Source organism: Nicotiana sylvestris, chromosome 8 (assembly GCF_000393655.2).
Source record: "Nicotiana sylvestris chromosome 8, ASM39365v2, whole genome shotgun sequence".
NCBI classification, from domain to species: Eukaryota; Viridiplantae; Streptophyta; class Magnoliopsida; order Solanales; family Solanaceae; genus Nicotiana; species Nicotiana sylvestris.
Genome location: NC_091064.1, coordinates 212,109,066 through 212,120,277, shown reverse-complemented (window position 1 = coordinate 212,120,277; position 11,212 = coordinate 212,109,066).

The following is an 11,212-nucleotide window of genomic DNA, read 5'->3' as shown; positions in this document are numbered from 1 at the left end:
CGCATATTCTAGTCAAAAGATTTATAAACTTCAAAACAAATGGTCAACTTCCTTCCTCCGTTTGCTAATTTTAACCAAATGGTTATTTTTGCAAATGTGGCCCCTTCCAATTCTCACATGAATTTTGAGGCCGGGGAGGATTATTTTATGACACTTTTACCAACTTGTCCATTCTTTTACGAAAACAACCTTTCGACAACTGAAAGATACTCTAAGGCTGTTTCGGCAAGAACGGTTTAAGACGCGGCCGAAGCTGGCTCGGCTTATTATGACAAAATTCAAACGATATTCACCTGACCGCCGACTCTTTGTTTTTTTTTTTCAAATTATAATAAAAACCTGGTGTTGCAAACACGGTCCTTCAGCGCCTCTGGGACGAAGATTTTTAAGGTTGTGTGGGTCCATATCTCAAAATGACCCAAAAGTGGCAGTTTATGCCAAGTCAGCCTTCCGGCGTCCCTTTCGGGAACATTCGGCTATTTATGACAAAACAACATCACCTGACTTATTTATAACTCTTTTTTATCGTTTTTCAAATTAGAAAAGTCAATATTGCAAACACGGCCTTTCAACGTCTCGGGGACGAAGATTTTTAGGCTATAGGGGTCAACTGGACCAAGTCTTAAAAATGACCCAAAATGGCTGTTTATGCAAAGTCAGCCTTCCGGCGTCCCTTTCGGGAACATTCGGCTATGTCTTGATAAAACAGCGTCACCCGACTTCTTTATGAAATTTGACATATATATTTTTGCTATTTTTTTTTGTAAAAGGGGAAGTTGGACATCACCCGACTTATTTATGAAAAAATCTTGACATGTTTTTTTTTGTTTTTTTTTATATTTGTTTTTGGCTTTTTAGCAAAAGGTGGGGTTGGACCCGATGAGGGTTGCCTACGTATCTCACATCCGGTGAGAATCAAACCCGCGTAGTTCGGGCTGATCATGAATAAGTAAATGAACTAACATTTTTTTTAATTGAAATTTGTGAAAGAACTGCTTCAAAAGAAGAAAGGAAGTATTTTTTTTGATTGATTTTCTTTTGAAAGAAAGACTTGTAAAAATTCCTTTTCTTTTGATTTGAACTTTGAGAATTTCAAAAGTAAAAGGAAGATATTTGTTTTTCTGAATTTTCATTTGTTTTTATTCTAAAGAAAAAAGAAAATATTTTTGGAATTTTACTTTTAATAAAAGAAATGCTTCTAAAAAGTATTTTTTGAATTTTGAATTTTCTTTTCAATTTGAAAGAAGAATTATTTATTTTTTTTTATTTTTTTTTTTAAAAAGAAAGCATTTTTATTATTTTTGTTTTATCAACAATGGAAAATAAAGATATTTATATTATTTTTGCAAGACATATCTTTTTGGAATTTTACTTTGAATTTTCTTGGCAAGACAAATACCCTTTGCAGCAAATAAAGATATATATATCTTTCGGAAATAAAAAAAACTTTTCGGATTTATATATATATATATATATATATTTGCGACAAATAATGAAAGACTCTTTTTCATTTTTATTTTCATGGCAAGACAAATTATTTTCCTTTTCTATTTTTTTGAAAAACAAGACAGAACAACGACTCTTTTTTCTATTTTTCCTTTGCTTTTAATAAAACAAACTAATAAGACATTCTTATTTTCTGAAAATTTCGGCAGAGTTTTGACAGTATTGGGGTATTGGTTTTTTTCAAAAATAAACAATCAATTCCCTAACCGCTATTTTTCGATTTCACAATATTCATAATATTCAAACACCGGTCAGCGAGACAAAATAAATGCACGGAAAACAAATAGGATGCATCAGGATGGTCTTTTCATATCAGGTTGCTAGTCCTAGACGGACCCAACCCCTGTGTTGAGTCCCCTAAGTCAAATGCAACGTGATGCAAATAAGCGTTCCTACTAGGGATCCGGCATGAAGTCACGTTATTCTATGTTCAAAACCTGGGTCGGTGTTCTAGACAGTGTACCCGAGCGGACAACTCGAGTTGAGGAAGGAGCTCCTTTCCGGGAACCAAAAGGCCAGCCGGCTTAGAAACTTTCCGAGCCTCTTTTATTTAGGGTATGACACTAACAGAATAGGGAGTCTCAACCAGTGAGCACATCCCCGGAGGTAAGAAGAGAAAGGTTTCGGCACAATTTATATACAGTTCAGATAATATCAAAGCGGTAAAAGCAGCATTTAGCACATTAGGCTCAAAACATGTAAAAATCAGATAAAGCCAAATATAACAATTTATCTAAGCTCGAATTCTTAACCCTGAACCAGTGGTTCTGGGTTTTGTCCCCAGCAGAGTCGCCAGAGCTGTCACACCTCCTTTTTCCGTACCCGCGAGGGTACAAGGGAGTTTTTTCCAATTAAAGGACAATCGAAACGGGATTCGTTTATTTATTTCAGAGTCGCCACTTGGGAGATTTAGGGTGTCCCAAGTCACCAATTTTAATCCCGAATCGAGGAAAAGAATGACTCCATATTACAGTCTGCGCACCAGAAATCCGGATAAGGAATTCTGTTAACCCGGGAGAAGGTGTTAGGCATTCCCGAGTTCCGTGGTTCTAGCACGGTCGCTCAACTGTTATATTCGGCTTGATTATCTGATTTTATACAAATATGAACTTATGTGCAAAATTTTATCTTTTTACCGCTTTCTTACTTATTGTTATTATTTTACGAGAATTGCAACGTCGTGGAAACATATCTCGAACCACGTTACATCAATGCACCCGTAGTTGTTTGGCATATCTCGACTCGGTTGAGATTTGGATTTGGGTCACATAAATGTGCACCCGAGTTAAGGAAAATAAATTATTAAAGGCGCGCCTAAAGCAACTAGCGTCTTGTTATTTTGGGGAAGGCCGTAAAATTCGCTAAACGGCCTGTCCTCGAATTCTAAGTATTTTAATATATACATTTAGAGGGCCCCGCAGCTTGTGCATTTTTTGTTTGTCGAGGCTCGTCTCATTCATTATTAAAAAGAATTTGCAATGTCATGGAAATACATCTCAGACCACGTCACAATCAATGTACCCGTGATTAGAGACACATTTCGATTTCGTTGAGATTTGGATTTGGGTCACATAAATGTGCACCCGAATTTAAGGAGATAACATTATTAAATACGCGCCTAAAGCGACTAGCGCAGGGTTATTTTGAGAAAAGGCCGTGAAGTTCGCTAAGCGGCCGATCCCGAGTTCTAAGTAATTAACACATACATTTGTGAGGGCCCCGCAATCTATATATTTTACTAGGCGAGGCTCATCTCATTTATTTTAAATGGACAAATCCTAAAGCGACTACATCTTTTCTATTAAAATTAGTCTCTAAAATAAATAAAGAAAATCCTAATTAATTACGAGTTTTTTTTTATTTAAGAAAGCATGGCATACTAATTGCTATATTAATACAAATATTGATGAACAAGAATTTTACTAAAAAAATTCGAAATTATAAATAAAATAAAAATTTGACAACTAATATTCAAAAGAATCAAATATAGTTAGATTGAAGCTCGCATTGTTATATATAAAAAAAACTATTGGAATTAATTATTCACAACCATTTGAAACTGGATTTAACCATAATTACTAAAGCTTAATAGAAAGTTTATTAGACTTAAACGTTCTTCTAATTTTGTTTGAACTCAAATCATGCCTTAATACCTAATTCACGAAATTTAGTTCAAATTCATGCCTTAGCTAAATTTAAGTACTTGTTCACAATTAACCTACTGTTGATAATCTTAGAACCTTCATAGCTAGTGAATTAACCCGTTTTGCCAAGCCGATTCATTAAAGACTAACTTATGTTATTTTCTCTTATTCCAATTATTATTCAATAATACATAAAATAGCCTAAATACAATCAATAAAAGGAACAGAGAAAAAGCGAAATTAAAACTTCAAAATTCGATTCTTCATATGTATTCATGCTTCCACATTTTTAGCTTGCAATAACTAGTATTACATTCGTGTACCTGGTATTGGAAAACAAGAGAAGATGAAGCTGAGAAGCAGCAACAGTAGTAACAATGTAGCACAACAACGACAGTCCAGCAACACAGGAATAGACCAGTAACAGTAGGAATAGTAGAAAACCCAGGAGACTATAAACGACTCCAAGTATAGAGAAGAAGTAAAAGGCAGGAAGGTTCTGACTATTTCAGATCTTAAGCGAGGCAATGAAACAGTAACTATTCTTTTCAACTTCAAAACTCTCCAAAATGAATTCTGTCCCTGTATATTCAGTGTATCCAGAATGTATATCGGGTGTATACTTCTCACTCCGCCCCCTCTTTTTTTCTTCTCCCTATCTAGTTTTTCCTCTTTTTTTCCACCCCTTCTTCCTAAATTTTCTCTTCTATTTATAGCAAAATTTTCGAAATTTTCAGATTTGTTTTTTATTATTTTATTATTTTTTTAATTAAAAGAAATCTCACTTACAAATTGCTTTTATTTTTTTAGAAAAAGAAATCCCACCTTTATTTACTTTTATTTTTAAAATTCCAACTTTAATTACTTTATCTTATTTAAAATCCCACTTTTTATTTTTTTAAAAGAGAATCTCACTTTATTTAACTTTTCTTTAAAAAACAAACCACTATCTTTTCTTTTTCTTTTAAAAATGCTACTTTCAATTACTTTAAATTTTTTAAATTTTCAGATACCTTTATATTTATTTTTTAATTCCAACCTTATTTTACTTTTAAATTTTTTAAAACTTTTTACTTTTTTTAAATTTTCTACATTCTTTTACTTTTTTTTATTTTTTTATTTTTTATTTTTTTAAAATCATTTCCGAAATTACTATATATATATATTTTTTAAAATAAAAATAATAAATAAAATAAAATATTTTCGGATTTTTTTTTATATATATAAAAAACAAAAAATAAAACTATTAATAGTGATAATTCACTTTTTATTTTTTTATTTTTTTGGTTTTGTTTTGTGTTGGACAAAAATGAAGAAGGGGTGTTGGGTTAATGGAGCGGACCGGATCGACCCGGTTTGAAACGGACCGGGTCATGGGGAAAGTTGGGCAATTATTTGGGCCTGTGGTTTGAAATTGAAGAAGTGGCCCAATCCGATTTTTCTTTGTATTTTTGTTCTCTTTTCTTCTTTTATTTTTCTAAAACTAAATTATAAAAGTACTTAAATTATTATTAAGAACTAAATTAAGTTATAAAAGCGCAAATTAACTTCCAATAACAATTAATGCACAATTAAGTAATAATTAAGCATAAAATTGTTCATTTGGACATTAAATGCTAAAAATGCAAAAGATGCCTATTTTTGTATTTTTTATTAATTTAACAAATAAACATGCATAGACAAACATACAAATAGTTACACAAAATATCACAAAAATTGCACACCAAGAAAAATTATTTTATTTTTGAATTTTTTGGGAGTAATTCTCATATAGGGCAAAAATCACGTGCTTACAGCTGCCCCTCTTTGCCCGAAGACACGAAGGGTTTTCGTGCAAAGATAAAGCGAGCGATTTTTGCCCATCCGAGTACTCCGTGTGAAGCATTTTTTGAAAAAGATTTGACCGAACCTTTGCTTCAAAGGTTTCCTACATATCCTGGGCTAAACAGGAATCAGGTCAATGTAGTTCGGGAAGTTTTTGGTAGCTGGGACTACCGCAAGAAGGGGCACTTTGAACGAGACTGCCCAATGTCAAAGTCCAAGGAAAAGGCGAGTGCATCCACAGTTGAACAGGTACATGATTTTGATAATGATTATGTACTAACAACATCGTGTAATAATAATAGTAGTTATGGAAACAAATGGGTGTTAGACTCTGCTTGCACTCTGCATATGACGTTCCGAAAAGACTGGTTTAGCAGCTATGAGAAAAGTGGAGGAACCGTAGTAATGGGCAATAATGCAACTTGTGCAATAGTTGGCATTGGCTCAGTTCGGGTTCGCTGCCATGATGGAGTCGTGAGGACTATTACACAAGTCCGTCATGTTCCTGATCTGAAGAAGAATTTGATCTCCCTGAGTACTCTGGATGAACAAGGCTACAGGTACATGAGCGAAGCAGGAACTATAAAGGTGACTAAAGGTTCTTTAGTCATGCTGAAAGGCAAGCTGGAGAACGGCCTTTACACATTGGCCGGAAGCACCATTGTTGGCTCTGCAAATGCATCTACAGTGCAGTTATCTAATGATGACAAGGCAAGACTATGGCACATGAGACTGGGTCATATGAGCGCACGTGGACTGGAGATGTTGAGCAATCGTAACCTTTTGGAAGGTGAGAAGATCAACACACTTGACTTCTGTGAGCACTGCGTTCTAGGGAAGCAAAAGAAGGTCAGATTCAGCACTGGAAAACATAAGACAAGAGGAGTGCTAGACTACATCCATTCAGATTTATGGGGTCCCTCTAAACTTCCATCGAAGGGCAAAAAGAGGTATCTTCTCACTTTTATTGATGATTTCTCACGAAAGGTTTGGGTGCATTTTTTGAAGGCAAAAAGTGATGCTTTTGAAGCATTTAAAGAGTGGAAGATTTTGGTTGAAAATCAAATGGAGCGGAAAATCAAGTATCTTCGCACAGACAATGGCTTGGAGTTTTGCAATGAAGAGTTTAATGAATTCTGCAAGGTTCATGGGATCTCAAGACATAGGACTGTCAGGCATACCCCACAGCAGAATGGAGTTGCCGAGAGAATGAACAGAACTCTTCTTGAAAAGGCTCGTTGTATGCTCCTACAAGCCAAAATGTCCAAAGTATTTTGGGCTGAAGCAGTTCACACTGCTGCTCATATTGTCAATCGATCTCCAGCATCGGCAATTGACTTTAAGACTCCGAATGAGGTATGGTCAGGTGAACCCTCTAACTATTCATACTTACGAGTATTTGGGTGTCCAGCTTATTATCACGTTAATGAAGGAAAGCTTGAACCAAGGGCTAAGAAGGCCATATTCGTAGGGTATGTGGATGGAGTAAAAGGGTACAAACTTTGGTGTTTGTCTTTACTCAAATTTATAGTTAGTAGAGATGTCACCTTCGATGAATCCTCTATACTTGATCCCCGTAAAGTTTCCGTGGAGTTTTCAGGAAACAAGAACAACGAGCAGGTGGAGCTTCCGGTGGAGCTTGCCAAGGAAAAGGATCAAGAGACTCAGGTTAAAGATGAGTCAGAAGATGTAGGCGTTGAAGAACTTGCTGTCAATGAACCATACACAATTGCGAAGGGGAGGGAGAAGAGGCAGACACGAGAACCGGAACGCCTTATAAATCAAGCAAACTTGATTGCATATGCGTTCGTAGCTGCACAAGAAGAGATTAAAGATCTGGAGCCCTCCTCGTATATTGAAGCAACTTCTTGCAAGGATGCCGCACAATGGCGGTTAGCCATGACTGAAGAGATGGAGTCTCTTCACAAGAATCAGACATGGGTCTTAGTGAAAAGACAAAAGGGGAAGAGGACAGTTGGATGCAAGTGGGTCTACCGAAAGAAAGAGGGAATTCCTGAAGTGGAAGATGCTAGGTTCAAGGCGAGATTGGTTGCAAAAGGATTCAGTCAGAAGGAGGGAATTGACTACAATGAGATTTTCTCTCCAGTCGTGAAGCATAGCTCAATTCGCGTGCTACTAGCATTGGTTGCCCAATTTGACTTGGAGCTTCAACAGCTTGATGTCAAAACTGCTTTCTTACACGGTGATCTAGAAGAGACAATCTATATGGATCAGCCTGAAGGTTTCCTAGCTGAGGGAAAAGAAGATCACGTATGCCAACTAAAGAAGTCTTTGTATGGTTTGAAGCAATCCCCTAGACAGTGGTACAAGAGGTTTGATGCATTCATGACTACACATGAATTCTCAAGGAGTGCATTTGATAGCTGTGTGTATCACAAGAAGATGTCTGGTAACTCAATGATTTATTTACTGTTGTATGTTGATGATATGTTTATTGCTGCTAACAACATTACAGAGATAAATGCTTTGAAGAAATTGTTGAGTAAGGAATTTGACATGAAGGATTTAGGAGCTGCAAAGAAAATCCTTGGTATGGAGGTTTCAAGAGAAGACGGTGTTGTACATCTTTCTCAGAAGAGGTATATTGAAAGGGTTCTCAAGAGATTCAATATGCATATGTGTAAGCCTGTAAGTACACCATTAGCTCCTCATTTTAAACTTTCAGAGTTACAAATGCCTCAGTCCGAGGATGAGATGGAGCATATGTCAAAGATTCCTTATGCCAGTGCAGTTGGTAGCATTATGTATGCTATGGTATGCACACGTCCAGATATTGTTCAATCTGTAAGTGTGGTAAGTAGATACATGTCCAGCCCAGGAAAGAGGCATTGGAAAGCTGTCAAATGGATATTGAGATATCTCAAATGAGCTTCTGGTATTGGTCTGACCTTTCGAAAAAGTGGTGGAGGTATTTCAATTCTCGGTTATGTAGATTCTGACTATGCAGGAGATCTTGATAGAAGAAGGTCCACAACTGGATACATCTTTACCCTCATTGGCAGTGCTGTTAGTTGGAAGTCGACTCTGCAGTCGATTGCCGCTTTGTCTACGACAGAAGCAGAATACATGGCAGCAGCGGAGGTGGTGAAGGAAGCTATCTGGTTGAAAGGTTTAGTAGCGGAATTGAGTTTGGTTCAGCTGGAATTAACTCTTAGATGTGATAGTAAGAGTGCTATTCATCTAATGAAAAATCAGATATTTCATGAGCGCACTAAACACATTGATGTCAGATTTCATTTTATTCAAGATGTTATTGAAGAGGGAACTATCAAGGTCGTGAAGGTTATCACAAATGATAATGCTGCAGATATATTGACCAAGATAGTCCCACTCGCTAAGTTTGCACACTACAAGGACTTGGCGGGGGTGTGCATCAACTGATGCAACTCCGAAGAGAACAATTGTTAGGTGGAGGTGGTATGTTCAACAATGGTTTGATTCTTCTTGTTTCTTACAATGGGGTTGCCCAGTAAGCTTAGAAGTTTTGGCCAGAGTTGTTCACACGCACGCTCGAAACGCAAACCAAGGTGGAGATTGAAGGTGTTGGTTTATGTTTAGTCAACAATGGCATGCCAATTGGAAGAGTTGGTGGAAAGAGTTGGTGTGGATGCTAGGAGGAAGCTTCCTCCTTTGATGTCACCCATGACATCAAGAGGAGGTAGTTTGATGTCACCAATGACATCAAGAGGAGGTCTTTACCTCTATAAATAGATGCACTCCTTCATTTGTAGAAACCATCCCAAAAATAATACAACACATTGTAGTGAGTAGAGAGTTAAGAGAGAAATTCTCTCAAGTGTAATTGGGAACTCTCCCCTTCCTTTGTTAATATTAAAAAGGCAACTGTTCTCTGGTGGACGTAAGATTATTTTGATCTGAACCACGTTAAATCTCGTGTTCTTTCTTTTACGTTTCCGCTAACACTTCTGGCAAGGTCATGACTTTGAACAACGTCCTTCATGTTCCCGAGATTAGGAAGAACTTAGTCTCTACTGGACTTCTTGTAAAACACGGTTTCAAGTGCATTTTTGTATCTGACAAGGTAGTGATTAGTAAGAATGAAATGTTTGTAGGAAAAGGTTACTTTAATGAGGGCCTTTTCAAGCTGAATGTAATAGTTGTTGAAACTAATAATAAAACTTTAGCTTCTTCTTACTTACTTGAGTCAAATGATTTATGGCATGTACGTTTGGGTCATGTCAATTATAAAACCTTGCGAGAAATGATTAACTTGGAAGTATTGCCTAAGTTTGAATGCAAAAAATCAAAATGTCAAATATGTGTGGAATCTAAGTATGTTAAACATCCTTATAAGTCGGTTGAAAGGAATTCAAATCCTTTAGACTTAATTCACACAGATATTTGTGACATGAAATCAATACCATCTCGCGGTGGAAAGAAGTATTTCATAACTTTTATTGACGATAGTACTTGATATTGCTATGTTTACTTACTTAATAGTAAAGATGAAGCAATAGATGCATTCAACCAATACAAAAATGAAGTTGAAACACAGCTTAACAAGAAAATCAAAATGATAAGAAGTGATAGGGGTGGTGAATATGAATCTCCTTTTGAACAAATATGTTTAGAATATGGAATTATTCATCAAGCAACATCCCCTTACACGCCCCAATCCAATGGGATTGCGGAAAGAAAGAATCGTTCATTAAAAGAGATGATGAATGCATTGTTGATAAGTTCTGGATTGCCGCAGAACTTGTGGGGAGAAGTTGTTCTTACGGCTAGCCGAATACTAAATCGAGTACCCCATAGCAAAACACAATCCATTCCATATGAAAAATGGAAAGGAAGGAAGCCCAACTTAAATTATTTTAAAGTGTGGGGGTGTTTGGCAAAAGTACAAGTTCCTAAACCCAAAAGGGTAAAAATAGGACCGAAAACAGTTGATTGTGTTTTCATAGGATATGTGACCAATAGTAAAGCATATCGATTTATGGTTCATAAATCAGAAAATCCTGACATTCATAATAATACGGTTATAGAATCAGATAATGTTGAGTTCTTTAAAATTTATATCCGTATAAAAAGGAATGTGAGTTGTTTGGTGAAGGATCTAAACGACCTCGGGAAGAAACAAAAGAAAGTACATTTTATCAGGAGGATCCAAGACGTAGTAAACGTCAAAGAACGTCTACTTCGTTTGGACCAGATTTTGTGACTTTCTTATTGGAAAATGAGCCTCGAACATTTAAAGAAGTTATGTCTTCTTCGGAATCATTGTTCTGGAAAGAGGCAGTCAATAGTGAAATAGAATCCATATTGAACAACCATACATGGGAATTGGTTGATCTTCCTCCTGGAAATAAACCTTTGGGTTCTAAATGGATTTTTAAGAGAAAAATGAAAGATGATGGCACTATTGATAAATTTAAGGCAAGACTTGTTGTCAAAGGGTATAGACAACGAGAAGGTCTTGACTACTTTGATACATACTCCCCAGTTACAAGGATTACGTCCATACGGATGTTAGTAGCATTAGCTGCAGTGTATGGTCTTGAAATTCATCAAATGGATGTTAAAACGGCCTTCTTAAATGGAGAGTTGGAGGAAGAAATTTACATGGAACAACCTGAAGGGTTTGTGGTTCCAGGTAAAGAAAATAAGGTATGTAGACTTGTTAAGTCCCTTTACGGACTAAAACAAGCACCCAAACAATGGCATGCGAAATTTGACCAAACAATGTTGTCAAATGG